We start from the raw sequence: 15,646 nt of genomic DNA on the forward strand, positions 1-15,646 counted from the left end.
AATGTACTTCCTCTATCCTGATCTTGGGAGCATCTAATACATCCTGTAGAGAAGCCAGTCCACTATTGCGCTTGGCGGAGTGTTTGAACCAGTAGTAGATATTTGTCATGAACTCCTGGTAGGTCTTCAAATATGGCACTCCACTGGCTGCTTGGCTAGACACGAGTGCAAGTTGGTGAGCAATGCAGTGCAGTTGAATGAGCTGTGGATTTATTTCTCTTTTTAGTCTTGTACCAACTCCATTGTGTTTTCCGGTCATAACCTGATGAGATAAAGATTGAAATTAATTTTTCCACATCAACATCTGATGAACTAACCAATATTTTAGAAAAATTGAAACTATCAATTTATTTCATTATTAAAAAGTTTCCAAACTATTTACTATTTTGGAATTTTTCATAAATATAACAGACTGACAGTAATAATTATAATCCTGACTAAATAAAATTCTTGAATGAAATTTCAAATATTTATTCTATTTATTGTTTCCTTGTAATATATTATATATTCAGTACATTATTTAATTTATTCTATTTATCAACTTCACACCAGTTTTTTTTTTTTTTATTATTATTTATTGTTTCTTGATAATATTATGCAATACTGACTGATGCACCGTCACTTCCTAGTCCTACTACCTTATCAGGCAGCACCGTCACTTCCTAGTCCTACTACCTTATCAGGCGGCACGTCAAACTTTGTCAGGAGATTTTTGACAGATGTTGCAATGGTGTCTGCTTTCCCATCCAGTATTTCACAATTCTCTAAGAAAATAGTCTCTGGTTTACAGCCTGATGATATCCTCGCATACACACTCAGTTTTTTTGTACTAGTAATGTCACATGATTCATCAAAGCACAGAGATATAGTCTGCATCTGTCAGCTTTTTTCTCATATCTCGGAGAATCACTTCGTATATACTCTCTTGAAAGTTTTTGGTAATAGTGTAGGATTGGTAGCTTTTTGCAATTGACGCAAGAGCACGGCAGCCTTGCTGTATCAAAAAATCAACAAAATCTGGGTACTTGGATGTTGCTATGTCCTGCTTTGCCAAGAAATATATTGTTCGTAGAGCATGGACTATGGCACTGTCGCTCTCACTAAACTGATTTTTTACCATTCTCGACAGAGTTGACCTTGAGATTTCATCTTGAACCGACTGGCGATGGTCAGCTGCTGAAGCATGCCGCTCCAAAGTCGTGGTTCTGAAGTTGCTACAGCCTTCGGTAAAAACGTTCTTTTTTTGGCTTTTTACACATAGTGTGCAAAACATATGGTTGTCTTTGTGTTCTAGCCATGTCCATTTAGATTTCCAAGCTTCATTGAACACTCGTTTGACACGTTTCCGAGGCAAACAAGCGGCCGGCTGGTCACGAGGTTCAGTTTCACTTTGCTCAGGCTCCGCCATGTGCGAGGGGGAAAATTGCGATGAATGCAAGAAGCAGCATGATTAGCTGAATTTGCAAGCGTTGCTAAGCGCTATAACTAAAAGGTGCGATGTTATTGGCTGTTGAGTCCCACTCAGTTTCAGGTGATGTTGCGCACTCACTGAACGACTTTTACTTTGTTAAACTGTTTGGATCATTCTTGATTTTTATGTACAGACACAGATGTGTCTGTACATATTGCCATCACCTGCGTCTGTCGTCGCCGTCGTCGCCGATGGCGATGCCGATGCCGATGCCGATGCCGATGCCGTGCACTTTCCTTGTAAACACGATAAGTGGAACACTATTTTATTTTTTGCTTTTATATTTACAGAGCTGATGAATATTCATAAAACGCAGGTCAAGTTCGAAAATCAGCATGATCGGGCCATTATAGTAGAAGTTATGCTGTTTTTTCACTTTTCAGCATATATGCAACCCTGTAAACACATTTTAAGGAAAACCTTTAGGCCAATTGTCATTAAACTCACAGGAGTGGTCAATCTTACTAAAACGCAGGTTGAGTTTGAAAATCAGCATAATCGGGCCATTATTTTATAAGTTATGCTGTTTTTTCACATTTCCTCAGATTCAGTTCTTAGGCATATGTTAACAGTCTTATTATTTAACTAATAAGATACGTAAAAGTGTTTGTTTGACATTTCCTGCATCTTTACAACATTGTTATTTGATTATGTAAAAATGATGGTAAACTTGTTATCGTGTATTGTGTAATAAAGTGTCAAAAATGGAAATAAACTCATATCATTGCAGTTTGTCATATTCAATAATTCAGTATGTTCAGAATCTCAGAATGGAAGAAATTGGACATTTTACACTATTCTATTGATATTTTTCCCATCTCAACAATTTTCTTAGTTGATTTTATAAAAATGGCAGTAAACTGTTAATTTTGTTTTGTGTAAAAAAATTGTTAAAAATGGGAAAAAAAACATTTCAGAACAGTGCTGTCTTGTTTCACATTTCTACAGATTCAATTCTTAGGCATGTTAACAGTCTCATTATTGAACTAATAAGATACGTAAAAGTGTTTGTTTGACATTTCCTTCATCTTTACAACATTGTTAGTTGATTATGTGAAAATGATGGTAAACTTGTTATCGTGTATTGTGTAATAAAGTGTCAAAAATGGAAATAAACTCATATCATTGCAGTTTGTCAGATTCAATCATTCACTATGTTCAGAATCTCAGAATGGAAAAAATTGGACATTTAACACTGTTCTATTGATATTTTTCACATCTCATCAATTTTCTTAGTTGATCATATAAAAAATGGCAGTATCCTATTAATTTTGTTTTATGTAAAAAATTGTTAAAAATGGAAATAAACCCATTTCAGAACAGTGCAGTCTTGTTTACATTTTGGCATTTTTAAGGTGTGACTTTGAAGTTCCATCGGCCTAAAAACCTTTGTTAGTCACGTTTTCTGTTTGTCCATGATACTAATATTTTATTATTAAAAATTGATGGTCATTATGCTGTTAAACATTATGTAATATTGCATCAAAATTTGAAAAAAACCTATTTTGGGCACTGCTCCCATGATGACCATTTAAGAAAAACCATGTCACTTATTGTTCGCAAACAGTACAGTTAATATGTACAGATGTGTCAGTACATATTGCCATCACCTGCGTCTGTCGTCGCCGTCGTTGCCATCACTGTCACTGTTGCCGGGGCTGTGCACTTTCATTGTAAACACGATAAGTGGAAGAAAGTTTTACTTTTTGGCTGTATATTTACACAGCTGATGAATATTCATAAAATGCAGGTCAAGTTCGAAAATCGGCAGGATCGGGCCACTATTTTAGTAGTTATGCTTTTTTTTTTCACTTTTCAGCATATATGCAACACTGTAAACACAATATAAGAAAAACAGATGGGCCAATTGTCATTAAACTTACAGGAGTGGTCATTCCTGCTAAAACGCAGGTTGAGTTCAAAAATCAGCATAATCAGGCCATTATTTTAAAAAAATGCAGTTTTTTCACATTTCCTCAGATTCAATTCTTAGGCATGTAAACAGTTTCATTATTGAACTAATAAGATACGTAAAAGTGTTTGTTTGGCATTTCCTGCATCTTTACAACATTATTAGTTGATTATGTAAAAATGATGGTAAACTTGTTATCATGTATTGTGTAATAAAGTTTCAAAAATGGAAATAAACCCATATTATTGCAGTTTGTCAGATTCAATCATTCACTATGTTCAGAATCTCAGAATGGAAGAAATTGGACATTTAACACTGCTCTGTTGATATTTTTCCCATCTCATCAATTTTCTTAGTTGATCATATAAAAACGGCAGAAAACTGTTAATTTTGTTTTATGTTAAAAATTGTTAAAAATGGAAAAAAAAAATTTCAGAACAGTGCTGTCTCGTTTACATTTTGGCATTTTCAAGATGTGACTTTGAAGTTCCATGGGCCTGAAGACCTTTGCTAGTCACATTTTTTGAATATCCATAATACTAATATTTTATTATTAAAATTGATGGTCATTATGCTGTTAAACATTATGTAATATTGCATCAAAATTTGAAAAAAAAAACTATTTTGGGCACTGCTCCCATGATGACCATTTAAGAAAACCATGTCATTTACTGTTCTCAAACTTACAGGAAAGAAACATGGGACTAAAATACAGCTTCAGTAGGAAATACAGTCTGTTTGGTAATTCTTACTGCCAGTTAAACAGTTTTTTTGTGAAAATTTAATTTTTCACATATTGGCATTTTCAAGGTGTGACTTTGAAGTTCCACGGGCTTGAAGACCCATGCTAGTCACATTTTCTGAAAATCCATGATACTTATATTTTATTATTAAAAATTGACGGTCATTATGCTGTTAACCATTATGTAATATGGCATCAGAATAGAAGAAAACACAATTTTGGGTGCTGCTGCCATGATGACCATTATGGGAAAACCATGTTACTTTTGATTGCCAAACTTTCAAAAAAGAAATACAGGACTAAAATGCAGTCTGAGTCGGAAAAGCAGTCTAATTGACTTCTTTTTCTGGAAGTTATACATTTTCAAAGTGTAAACTTGTCACATATTTTAATTACATTGGTATTACCTGTTGAGGATAATTAAAATTTGATGTTGAATTTGCAGTTTAACATAATGTATTTTTGCATCAGAATTGACAGTAGCCTATTTTGTGCATAGTTATTTCCTGTTTTTTGTCTGTACATTTGACAGCTTTGCTGCCTTGTTATTAAATATGACTATATAAGTATTTTTCTGATTTCCTGGTCGCAAAGGTGATGCTATTTATGCGACAATGGCCTCATGTTTGGTCGCATTACGATCGTTTTTTATGAGACAATAATGAAATTTATGGGTCAAATGTCGCAAAGTCGCGCCATTTCTGTATCGCTGTCCGTTTTTAGTTTAACAAGACTTTATTAATCGTTTTCTTTTCTCTTCCTTTTATTCGTAAAACTTCTCATCTTTTTCTCTATTGGTTTTCTTTTTCTTCATTAAAAATAAAAGTTTCGAACTATGTCTCACCTCCCATCAGGGTAGCGCGTCTCTCGCTCATGCAATCGCCTAACCCTCTGGAACAAAGCCACCATATCCATCTCTACTTCTCCCTCTTTTACTTCTCTCCTGGGGACTTTGCTGCTTGGCCGGTCTTCTTCTCCATCCAGGGAACTTGGGTACTCGTCAGGGGGTGTTCCTACCTTTAGCTTTCTCTCAGATGTCCTGGGGCTGGATGAAGGGGACTGAATGAGGGATGCCTCCTCGCCAGGTGTAACATCCACTAGCAGTGGGGGTTCTTCCGGGATAATATGACCTGCTGGGTTCGTCTCTTCCTTCTTCTGGGCATGCTTTCTTTTGTAGTGTTCCACCAACACTCTTGTCAACAAATTTCAACCCGCAAAAGCAGTTAAGACAGCTCTTCTCATGGCGCTTGCGGTTGCTTTGGTCTGTAAATGATTTCTTGCAGAACAGACAGCCTGGCATGTCTAGGAAAGGAGAGGAGTAAGTTACTGTGAGAGGTACTGGAAGGCTGACCTAACAACTTTGCTGGTATGTAAGGGAGGGGGGAGTATTAGAGACAAGCAACAGAAAATGGAAAATCCAGAAAACATGACATCGCACGACTCAGGTAAGTCTCTAAGTCGAGACTCTCCAAGTGTCGATTGAAACCATGGACTCTGGGGTTAGTGACAGAACTTAAAATTATCGTAGTACACGACTTTGGGTTTATGCTTGTGGCTAAGCTTTATCCGGTATACTAGGTCTGAAATTCGATCTACCACCTCGTATGGTCCAGTCCATTTTGGCTGTAGTTTTGGACTCGCACCCTTTTTCTTGTTGAAATGAAAGTACCATACTTTTTCTCCCACTTTATACACTTGCCAATGTACTCAGGAATCATAGTTACGCTTCTGTACAACAGCACTCTTGTGCTTCTCTCTCGCTCGTTTCCAGACACTACTCAAATTTTCCCGCAACTGCAAGGCATAATCGGTTTGTAAAGCAGGTGAACCCGGAGGTTCCTCAATCATCACGTGTACCGGTAAATCAATCTCGCGCCCTAACATCATTAAATTTGGGGTTTAGCCGGTGCTGTCGTGTTGTGAGCTCCAGTAGGCCATAAGGAATAAGGGGATCTTCTCATCCCAATCCTTCTGATGTCAACTGTGTTCTAGAAGTTTTGCAATGCCTGTAACCAAGGTTCTGTTAAAGCGTTCTACCAACCCATCGGATTTTGGATTAAACAGTGTTGTTCTGGTCTTGTAGATGCCTAGAATAGTGCAAACTTCTTTTAGAACGTTTGCTTTGAATTTTCTTCCTTGATCTGAATGCAAACTGGCTGGTGTTCCGAATCTAGCAATCACTTCTTCCACTAAAGTTCTGGCAATCCTCATGGCCCCCCAGTTAGGTAATGGAAAGGCCTCAACCCCTTTGGTGAAATAGTCACTCGCCACCAATATAACCCTGTTATCGCGGTCACTTTCAGGGAAGGGTCCCAGCACATCTAAAGAGATTAGGTGGAAATGTGGTATTTTCCGTCCTGACATCAAACGGAGGGGGGGGGGTATTGTTACAATATCATCTCCCTACCTTTATTTGGGAAAATACTTGTTCCTGACATAATGTCCTTCTGAAATCTTTTGTTGGAGATGATTTGTCTCAATGCTGTCAAGGTTTGTGAACCAGGCTCCAACCATTTCTTTTTCCTCCCTGACATCAGGAGATAGCAGGCCTACCCAACTACCAGACTCGGCACCTAAGGAACCTGAATTAACCGGTATACCGGACCACACTACCCGTTTTCAAGGTGTGTGTCAGATCGCATTTCGGAGTATCAGCCAGCACACCGACAGGATGAGCCCTGGCATGCTCGGCTGTCACCTTGATTGGATAGTAAACGATTGTCGTAAAATCGCTATATGATTTTAAAACCGGGTGCATAAATTTGAAAGCCACCTAGATGAACCTTAGACTGCCACATTAATCTAATACAATACAAAAAAGCCCTATCAAAAGTGGTAAAAACATTCAAACCGAATGTCATAAAGTCCCCATATATCCCCATAGAGACAATAAAATAGAGTACTCTAATGTAAGAGTACAGTTTAAGGTTGTTCAGCCGAGCGTGGATGAGCCCGCAGTCGTGCTACAAAATTTGTTCTGGGGTATGATACTCCGAAATGCGATCTGACACACACCTTGAAAACGGGTAGCGTGATCCGATATACCGGTTAATTCAGGACCCTTAGGTGCCGAGTCTGGTAGTTGGGAAGGCCTGGATAGGGTCCATGTTCCTGTAGCCATCCCCAGTCATCCACTGGTGTTCATTCTGAACATGATGCATGCCCCCCTCCCCCCCCCCCCCCCCCCCACACACACACACACACACACACACACTTTGACTGAGTAAAAAATTTTAAAAACACATTATTTATTTATTTATTTATTTATTTATTTATTTATTTTTGCATGTATTTTGGTGACTGTCTTACCATAAATACCAAACCATGTTTTTGTTTTACATCAGATTTGCAGAGACGCTTTGTTTAGTAAAAGGCTGCTTGAATTAAAAATTAGCAGGATTTGATTATTTTTACAAATACACATGTACAGTTTTATAAGTATTGAAAGAAACTATTATATAACTAATGGTCAAACTGGTGAATTTGCAAACCCATAGGCCTTGGCCCATATTTGTATATATTCAGTGCTGTCACAGAAAAAAATCTATTGAACTCTATTGTTGCAACATGTTTTATGTTTTGTGTCTGTATATTTTGCCAGCTTTGCTGTCTAGTCTTATGTTAGTGCTCATCTTATGGTTTGCCCAAGGATAATTAAGTATAAAAGATGTCTGCAGCAATTTTGTATAAGTAATATGGAGAAAATCATTTCATTATTATATCTTTAAAAGAAAGAATTTAGCAAATTTTGGCAATTAATATATTGAAGCTTTTCTACTAATATGTACAGTCTTGTTGTGATGTCATTGTAGTCTTAATAAAAGATGAGTACTTATTATTACTTTTGTTGCTTACTTTGTAAGTTTAAGTACATTTTTTAAAATAAAATTGAATGAAAAGACAATTTTTTTCTTATCTTAAATATCCAAAGTTATGTATTGAGTTAACTTGCCAAAAGTAGTACTAATAAACTAATACTGGGTAAAGCAAGTCAGAATGATGACTGAATCATCACCTTGTTATAAAAGTACTGGTACCTAGTAAATTCCCACCTGGTAATTCTGGAGCTCTTTGTAATCAAAGAATGTTTATTTATTTAATTAAGCTCATTAGTGCAGAATTTTATTTAAGAGAAAGTGGGTTGAAATTGTAGAGAGGCATAGATAAAGAGAAGGGAGAAAGAGAAATTAAAGGGATAATAACTCTTCGTATGAGATCTATATTTCACAATAAAAACATTGTGAATAATTCATAGATACATAATATATTCTGTTTTACCACAAAAACGGCAGTTCTAGCTATTATTCTGATATCTGAGCTTGTCTTTAGACCACGTGACCTCCATTGATGGCTATACTCTGTTAAAATCTCTTAAGAGATTTTAACAAAAAACCAAACTTTTTAGAAAAAAACCAGGGACTAACTTTGAATGTAAAAATGGATTCATTAACCATTGATAAGTATGGGAAAATTGTTGTTTACTCCAGGAAAATTCATTTTTGGCCAAAAAGAAGAGTTATTATCCCTTTAAATACTAAGAAAATTTCAGACTCATATACCTTTACTTTTTAATGCACAAATGTAATTAAAAAGTACTGTGCAGATGTTATACAAATACAGTTTTGTAAGTCTGAAAATTAAATTGAAAAGTCTACAATGCAGTTTATGTCATTATTTTTCATGCTTACATATTATGTTAGGTAATTATAGGATTTCATCAACTGTATTCATAACTTTCAATTTTAATGCACTTCTTGAACATTTATTTGACCTTTGTTTTTCTTAGAATTATCATTTCAACATAATAAATGTACCAACCAACTTGTTATTTTAAATAAATATTAAATGATATTATTATTATGTGTTGTTGTTGTTGTTTTATTTATATGACTGTGTAAGAATATTTAGGTCTAAGAACTCAGTCCCATAAAAATAAGAGTGCATTCAGTGCTTTATCTGTCTAGGTAGATCAATTCAGGGGGACTCTTGCTGAATGTAATCAGATTAAGAGATTAGCATACCACCCCCTAGCTTTGAGTAGAAAATGGAAAACAAGCATGTTATAAACAAAAGGAGGCGAGCCAATCCAATTGCATTCAGCGGTAGTCCCTGTGGAGTTGGATCGATTTACATAGACCAATAGTGTCATTGGGAATGAGTCCTAAATTGAGGCACCAGTAGATATGTCAGTGGCAATACTAAGATGAATAAAAATAAAAGGATAAAAAGAAAGTGTAGTGATAGTTTCTAATATGATTCTTTTACTTCCAAAAGTATTTTATGCGGTTCAAAGTGATAACATTATTTATATTAAAGAATCGGGGACCTTTGAAAGACAAAGTATATTGCAAGGTAAAAAACTTTTGAGAGGTAAAAAACTAGGCCATTTCTCCCTGCAGAATCTTACAGATATCATGTCACCTCTCTGTTCCATTTTCATCTGCCTCTCCCTAAAATGTCACAAACTGTACAAGCTGTTCAGCTCTCAGAAGACGCAGTATATATACATTTTATGAAATACAAATACGTTAAAATGATACATACGTTACCATAAAGCGTGTAAATATTTTTAATACTATTTTCATTGGTTGTCTCTCCTTTTGTGCGCCAACACTATTTTAATGAAACACAAATAAAAAACATAAGTGTTGGCCCACAAATAATGTGAAAGTATTGTTTTCTGATTTCATTGTTTGTTCTCTGTTGTCTTGACTTTGTGGTTGCGTGCGACGTTGTATATGTGCGCACGCTTGTTTTTACGTCGCTTATTGTTCTTTGTTACGTTAAAATGATACATACGTTACCATGAAGCGTGTAAATATTTTTTATTCTATTTTCATTGGTTGTCTTTCCTTTTGTGCGCCAACACTATTTAATTGAAACACAAATAAAAGACATAAAGTGTTGGCCCACAAAGCGAAAGAAAACCAATGAAAATAAAATAAATATTTACACGCTTCATGGTAACGTATGTATCGGTAACGTATGTATCATTTTAGCGTAACAATGAACAATAAGCGACGTAAAAACAAGCGTGAGCACATATACAACGTCGCACGCAACCACAGAGTCACGACAACAGAGAACAAATGATGCGTAACTCAGTAAACTGATTCTTATGTGATTTGTTTTTTCTAAGAAGCATATTTGGGTTCATATGTACTGCTGCATAAAAATAAAAATGTTAGATATACATGTACAAACCTTAGTCGCCACAACTCTAGTGTTAAATATTTACAGTGCTAGAGCAATAGGCGACATCATGTTTTAATTGGGATGCTTTAATAATAATAACCTCATTTATTTTGGATGAAGGTCTATAGATGGACAAAACAAAATGGTTTGTTTGTGCAATAACCTGATGATAACGTTTAGATTGTGTTAAGCCGCATCGTGTCTTCTCTAACACAATCCCACAGTCAGTGCTATTATTATTATGTAAACCAGGTGAGCATTTTGGTGAGAGGTATTCAGATAGGACCAAGGTCAGAAGGAAGAGGAAGAAGCTTCACGTGCCACATTGCCACAATTTCCACACGTAGACTGAAATTTTGGCACTGAGAACTGCTGTAGTTTGTTGTAAGTACTGTATAGATGATATAAGGCAACACTGATCATTTTATGATGACGATATTTTATCAAAAAGTATGCGTTTCCCACTTCAGGCGTAAGTACTCTTGGGTATATTTTACTGACTTGAATGCTGAAATGAGCTTGAAAATTTTATTACCTTTTTGCGTTGCTTCTTCCAGAAGGAAAGTATTTGCTCATAAAGAAGTGAGAAGATTATTCCAGCCGTCCAAAGGTCTGAACGCGTTATTCCGTCTTAAACAAAACAAGACGACAAAGCAGGTAACTACCGGTAAATTCTCATCTCCCAATGGGTGCACTTTTTATCTTACGACAGCGGCTTGTACACATATATCCTGTTAATTAAAGTTAACTGTTAACAAACAAGTGGTTTTCTAGAGAACTAGTATATTTGCTAGGCACTGTCGACCTCCCTTGCCTTCAATTTTTTTCCTGATTTCAATTTCAATTACACACCGTCCTTGATATTATAATTTGAAATAAGATATTGCATAAAACATTTGATTTTAAAAAAAGTTGAGCTAAAGTGCCTGCATTCGGATTACGAATTTATTTAAGTATGGATGCATTGGTAGAAAGTAATTGGTAAAATCATTCAGAAGAAGTTATAATAAGCACATATAGCAATAAAATCCTGAATTTATATCACTCTACCCACAAAATACGCAAAATAATGTATAACTTAGAAAGTAAAAAACCAATCAAGATTATTATTAATATTATGTATTTCACTTTGTCAATTCCTTAGATATTATTATGAATTTAGTTTAATTTATTTCATTTTACATTTAATTTCAGTGCCTCGTAACAACCGTCTACGATGAGATAGGACGCACTCCCAGCAAAGACATCAGATTCGTGAACGCCAGCGCCCGCACCCATGTCAACGTTGTCTTAATGCTTGCGTGTCGAAGTTTGTCGTATAGTCAACTTGCAGGGTTGACATTTGGTTTGGTTTGAAATGTAATATTTGCTTTGGTTTGTAATATTCTGCATCAAAACATGTATCGAATGAAGTACAGCGTGCAACAAATGTTTTATTCATGAAACTTCTGATAAAAGGGACCAAATCCAAGCGTCAACCCTGCACGTCGCTGGTTTATTATTATACATATGTAAATAAGTTGTAGTACAGCACTCTATCCGCACACGATGTTTTTATCATAATTTAAAATTTTGTTCATACCCACCAGTTCTCTAACCTGAAACGACACTTTTAAAATTATCCTAAAACAAAAAAGTGCCTTGCTTAAGTGATCTATGAAAATAAAATCAATTGTTGTAAAATAATCATTATGTGATGTGCAGGTAGAGCGCTGTAGTGGTATGACCGGTTGAATGTTTGATTGTAAAATTTTGTGTGGGCAAATATGTAATAAGACACTTTGTTATGCACTCGAAAATACATTTTTATTCATATTAAATTGGATATGGACACAAATATTGATTTTAATGAAGTTAACTTTAAAAAAATAAGTAGACTCGTGCGTAAAATGTATACAGGAATCTTCTCTTGGAAGAATATTTTACAAGAATCTTTTATTGGAAGAAATGACCGAGATATAAAACTACAATAAGCTGTTAACACTGTAATCCAAATTATGACACTTAAGAATTATCGGAAGTATGACATTGTAAAATGTGCTCAAGTTATTACAGAATTGCCTACACGTATTAAAACAGGCCTTTCTAAGAAGGAAAATTCCTTTTTAAGAAGGAAAATTGGCTTTTTGCCTTCGTTACAAAGCGGAATTGTTAAGAGAAACAAAGTGTTTTATTTTGGCATCCTTTGACAATTAAAGTGTACGTGCAGGACTGGCATTTATCGCATCCTTTTACAACTTGAAAAATCCTTATCATATTCTTATCGTTAACCACAGTTGTCGCAAAGCTTTTTTTAGGGGGGGGAGGGGGTATCGGTATTTCCTAGTAATTGGACGAACTTTTGTAGACTGTCAACTTTTGCCAATCCTCTAAAAACAAAGTAAAATCTTTATTGAATTAACATAAAATCTGCATACGTATCTGTTTTTATATTTGGTACATGGTGTATGATTTGGCCAGTTTACTGATTTATTGTTTAAAACCCTTTGTTTTGTGGAATTTGTCTAATCAAATGTGAAAAATCAAAATTTCATCAGAAAGAAGACACTTTGATTGGTAAGGCTAAAAGTTTAATAAAAAAAATAAGAAGTTCAGTGTTTTATTTAATGCTGATCTTGTACTTGGTACTTTCTTTATTCTATATTTCGGTCGGCATCAAGGAGTGATTGAGAACAAAAGGCCTGATTAGGTGTCAGTCCTGCACGTGCTGTTGGGTTATTTTTGCTGAGTGTTTCTGAATCACTGAGCACAAGTGACCGTAGAGTTATTTTAAGTAAACTTGTTTTTGCACAACCTTTTTAATTTTGTTTACATACTGTTCTCAAAGTGACTATGACTGGGATAAGGTTGTAAACTGACCATGTCTTCATGCTGTTCTTGATTCGCACGACGCATAAATTTAAGTGTTCACTCAAAAATGTGCCACCAAAATCCTATTTTAAGATTTAAAGAGAAGAAAAATGACGCAAAATATAAGGTACATATCCTTTTATCTATAAGAAAAGCACTCATCAAATTTGCAGAATTGAATAATGTTTGACTGCTGTTTGGTGTTGTGCGCGATCATCAGCATGGGGACATAGAGTAAGTTGTGGTGTCATGAGTGTGTACCCGCGTGTGGGGAGAACGCTTACATGAGATCGTATGCATTTTGAATTTTCTATACTGTTGCCACCCTTGAATTTGGATAAAAAATGTCCCTAGAGAAATTTTGGATCAGTCACAAGAAAAATACATCAAATTCAACTTTGAACGATGGCTGTAAAATACATCGTCAAATCTTCAACTTTCTCTTATAACTCTGGGTAAAAACCTGAGAATTTCATGTTCTGGTCAGTATTATGTCGTCTTGTATGCAGTGTTCTTGAGCACTTTTTTAAAACCAAAATGATTGATCTTGAGCGACAATTTTCAAAATGCATAGAATCTCCCACACATTTAGTTGTAGATAGTTGTATTTAAGATTAATTTATATCTCAAATTGCGCAGTCGTTATGAAAATTACTTTTTATGTAGAGCCAAAACGTAATGTTTGGATTTTGCATACATCTGTATGGTGTAGTTGTTTGTATTTGTTATAATAAACGTACATAAAAGTTGTAATAGATGATGTGCAAAATGTCACATGTTTATTCTTGACTTTCTTTTCTTCAGCTCGACTTGAACCTTAGGTTTTCAACTCCTAGCTCGTCCTTTTCTACTTCTTAGTCTGTCGCCTTACCTACTGAGCCACTGTCTCAGTTCGCGTTTTTCCTCATTCGTTTGATCCTCTTATAGTAGTTTGAATTGTTTATTTTGGTTTATTTTTGCAAAAGGTAATTTGCTGGGACCTAGAAGCGCCAGGAATCGAACTGGGGACCTTCTGTCTCAGAGGCAAGCGCGTTACCTACTCCTCCAAGTGTTCCCACCCACCCTCCCCGTGTAGACTTTCTTCTTATAGTAACCAAAGAAAAATTCTAATAGCACCCCTTTGTAATTCCAAAGTGCCCGAGCCAGGAATCGAACCCCAACCCCAGGCTTTCACTGAGCCATGTAGCCATCAGGAAAAACACTAAGACATTTTGTATGTTCAATAAGTGTTTTATTAAGAGCAATACAAATTGCTTTTATGTATTCAAATATTTATAAAACATATATCTGTAAAATATCATCGTCTTCAGTCTTTTTATTACTACAAGTTAAAAAGCGTTCTAGTATTTAAAAGAATATTATGATATTATAGTATAATATTATGATGTCTGCATTTAAATTCACTTGCAGGTGTAAAAAATATAACATTCTTATATATTCGACTTGACAAATAAACTATTTACCACACTAATGGTCTTATGTTTGTTCTTAATGACAAAAACAAAATATTTCAACTTCTTCAATAAATAAAAAAAAAAAAAAAAAAAAAAAAAAAAAAAAAAAAAAAAACAATGGTGGATCTAGTCTCCGCCCTCCCCGAGGAGAGAGACCCATTCTGGACTCACATGATCAAGTTCTCAAAATATTCCATCTCGCTCCAAATGTCAACATCTGACCCCTTTAAAATGTCCTGGATCCGCCATTGTTTTTTTTTTTTTTCTATATAATAATGACAATTATGAGATTTTTATTAAATGATCTGTTTAAAATTGCACGCTTTTTTCAGTCAAACACTTATTGTTGGGAGCAAAAAACGGATACGCACTTTCGTTACGTTTGGCAAAAAAAGTGTCAAAAGTCCTACATAAAAAAATATATATATATAAACAACGTTTATACTAACAGCTATTGACAAACTGGAAAGACTAATGAACATTAGATAGTAAAATGAATATGAAATAAAAAAAAATTCCTTGCAAAAACTACTTAGAGAACAAACTACATGTTCACTTATGAAATTTGGGCTAAAATCCAATGGGCAGATCACGATATTTCTCATATTTCCTATAGTCTACTACATCCATTTTCAATTAGAAAACAAACTACATTTACATGAAATCAGGCTTAAAATCCAAGGGACAGATAACGATTTTTCTCATATTTCCTACATCTATTTTCAATTCGAAAAAAACCTTCTGAACATAATTTCGAATAAATTCGAATATACATCAATAATTTCTGCATCATTTGGTCGATAGAATGATGCTGTTAAGACAGAATTGCCGAAAACAGTTAAATTTGGAAAATAAAGCAATTTTCATTCCCATAAATGTATTTGTTCAACAGATTAATGGCAAAAACATATATTTCAGGATAAAACGTGTACATATTTTACATTGTAAGAACTACGTTCAGAGATAAAACACGAAAAAAGGGTCTTTTCCATCATATGAATGGTATTTACATGTTCGAAATC

At 34.9% G+C, this 15,646-nt stretch overlaps 1 protein-coding gene and 1 long non-coding RNA gene across 4 annotated transcripts in view; both read left to right on the forward strand.

Annotated features, from left to right (window-relative positions):
- LOC147762108 (uncharacterized) overlaps positions 1 to 12,355 on the forward strand; it is a 70,776-nt gene extending 58,421 nt beyond the window's left edge. The window contains exon 3 of the long non-coding RNA XR_015334242.1: positions 11,515 to 12,355. This is a non-coding gene — a long non-coding RNA (uncharacterized LOC147762108). The remainder of the gene's footprint in view (positions 1 to 11,514) is intronic.
- The window catches only part of LOC106176769 (uncharacterized), a 226,984-nt gene that overhangs the window by 189,497 nt on the left and 21,841 nt on the right, over positions 1 to 15,646 (forward strand). The window lies entirely within an intron of this gene.

This window comes from Lingula anatina, chromosome 4 (assembly GCF_051362555.1).
Source record: "Lingula anatina isolate TDL-2025a chromosome 4, LinAna3.0, whole genome shotgun sequence".
NCBI classification, from domain to species: domain Eukaryota; kingdom Metazoa; phylum Brachiopoda; class Lingulata; order Lingulida; family Lingulidae; genus Lingula; species Lingula anatina.